A 3,292-nucleotide genomic window follows, 5' to 3' on the forward strand; every position below is an offset into this window, starting at 1 on the left:
TACCATAGAACATTACGGAGGGCACTCTATAACATAGAACATTAGGGAGGGCACTCTATGCAATAGAACATTTCGGAGGACACTCTATACCATAGAACATTACGGAGGGCACTCTATACTATAGAACATTACGGAGGGCACTCTATACTATAGAAATTTACGGATGGCACTCTATACCAGTGAACATTATGGAGGACACTCTATACCATAGAACATTATGGAGGGCACTCTATACCATAGAGATTTACGGAGGTCACTCTATACCAATGAACATTACGGAGGGCACTCTATACCAATGAACATTACGGAGGGCACTCTATACCAATAGAACATTACGGAGGGCACTCTATACCATAGAACATTACGGAGGGCACTCTATACCATAGCTCTGTCAATGAACATTACGGAGGGCACTCTATACCAATAGAACATTACGGAGGGCACTCTATACCATAGAACATTACGGAGGGCACTCTATACCAATGAACATTACGGAAGGCACTCTATACCATAGAACATTACGGAGGGCACTCTACACCATAGAACATTACGGAGGGCACTCTATACCATATAATATTACGGAGGCCACTCTATACCATAGAACATTACGGAGGGCGCTCTATACCATAGAACATTATGGAGGGCACTCTATACCAATGAACATTACGGAGGGCACTCTATACCAATGAACATTAAGGAGGGTACTCTATGAAATAGAACGTTGCGGAGGGCACTCTATACCATAGCTCTGTCAATGAACATTACGGAGGGCACTCTATGCGATAGAACATTACGAAGGGCACTCTATAACATAGAACATTACGGAGGGCACTCTACACCATAGAACATTACGGAGGGCACTCTACACCATGGAACATTACGGAGGGCACTCTGTACCATAGAATATTACAGAGGGCACTCTATACCAATGAACATTACGGAGGGCACTCTATACCATAGAACATTACGGAGGGCACTCTAGAACATTACGGAGGGCACTCTACACCATGGAACATTACGGAGGGCACTCTATACCATAGAATATTACGGAGGGCACTCTATACCAATGAACATTACGGAGGGCACTCTATACCATAGAACATTACTGAGGGCACTCTATACATTAGAACATTTCGGAGGGCAATCTATACCATAGCTCTGTCAATGAACATTAGGGAGGGCACTCTATGCAATAGAACATAACGGAGGGCACTCTATTCCATAGAACATTATGGATGGCATTCCATACCAATGACGATTACGGAAGGCACTCTATAACAATGAACATTACGGAAGGCACTCTATACCATAGAACATTACGGAGGGCACTCTATACCAATGAACATTACGGAGGGCACTCTGTACCATAGAACATTATGGAGGGCACTCTACACCAATGACCATTACGGAGGGCACTCTATACCAATGAACATTATGGAGGGCACTCTATACCATAGAACATTACGGAGGGCACTCTATACCATAGAACATTACGGAGGGCACTCTATACCATAGAACATTACGGAGGGCACTCTATACCATAGAACATTACGGAGGGCACTCTATACCATAGAACATTACGGAGGGGCACTCTATACCATAGAACCGGAGGGCACTCTATATTGAACATTATGGAGGGGCACTCTATACCATAGAACATTACGGAGGGCACTCTATACCATAGAACATTACGGAGGGCACTCTATAACATTAACATTAGGAGGGCACTCTATACCATAGAACATTACGGAGGGCACTCTATACCATAGAACATTACGGAGGGCACTCTATACCATAGAACATTACGGAGGGCACTCTATACCATAGAAACTTACGGAGGGCACTCTATACCATGAACATTACGGAGGGCACTCTATACCATAGAACATTACGGAGGGCACTCTATACCATAGAACATTACGGAGGGCACTCTATACCAATGAACATTACGGAGGGCACTCTATACCAATGAACATTACGGAGGGCACTCTATACCATAGAACATTACGGAGGGCACTCTATACCATAGAACATTACTGAGGGCACTCTATACCATAGCTCTGTCAATGAACATTACGGAGGGCACTCTATGCCATGAACATTACGGAGGGCACTCTATACCATAGAACATTACGGAGGGCACTCTATACCAATGAACATTACGGAGGGCACTCTATACCATAGAACATTACGGAGGGCACTCTATACATTAGAACATTTCGGAGGGCATTCTATACCATAGAACATTACGGAGGGCACTCTATACCATAGAACATTAAGGAGGGCACTCTATACCATAGAACATTACGGAGGGCACTCTATACCAATAGAACATTACGGAGGGCACTCTATACCAATGAACATTACGGAGGGCACTCTATACCATAGAACATTACGGAGGGCACTCTATACCATTACGGAGGGCACTCTATACAATGAACATTACGGAGGGCACTCTATACCAATAGAACATTACGGAGGGCACTCTATACCATAGAACATTACGGAGGGCACTCTATACCATAGAACATTACGGAGGGCACTCTATACCATGAACATTACGGAGGGCACTCTATACCATAGAACATTACGGAGGGCACTCTATACCAATGAACATTACGGAGGGCACTCTATACCATAGAACATTACGGAGGGCACTCTATACCATAGAACATTACGGAGGGCACTCTATACCATAGAACATTACGGAGGGCACTCTATACCATAGAACATTACGGAGGGCACTCTATACCATAGAACACTACGGAGGGCGCTCTATACCATAGAACATTACGGAGGGCACTCTATACCATAGAACATTACGGAAGGCACTCTATACCATAGCTCTGTCAATGAACATTAGGGAGGGCACTCTATGCAATAGAACATATACCATAGAACATTACGGAGGGCACTCTATACCAATAGAACATTACGGAGGGCACTCTATACCAATGAACATTACGGAGGGCACTCTATACCAAGAACATTACGGAGGGCACTCTATACCAATGAACATTACGGAGGGCACTCTATACCATAGAACATTACGGAGGGCACTCTATACCAATGACATTACGGAGGGCAGGGGGCACTCTATACCAATGAACATTACGAGGGCACTCTATACCAATGAACATTACACTCTATACCATAGAACATTACGGAGGGCACTCTATACCATAGAACATTACGGAGGACACTCTATACCATAGAACATTACGGAGGGCACTCTATACCATAGAACATTACGGAGGGCACTCTATACCATAGAACATAGAACATTCTATAC

This window comes from Oncorhynchus tshawytscha, linkage group LG26 (genome assembly GCF_018296145.1).
Source record: "Oncorhynchus tshawytscha isolate Ot180627B linkage group LG26, Otsh_v2.0, whole genome shotgun sequence".
In the NCBI taxonomy this organism is placed as follows: Eukaryota; Metazoa; Chordata; class Actinopteri; order Salmoniformes; family Salmonidae; genus Oncorhynchus; species Oncorhynchus tshawytscha.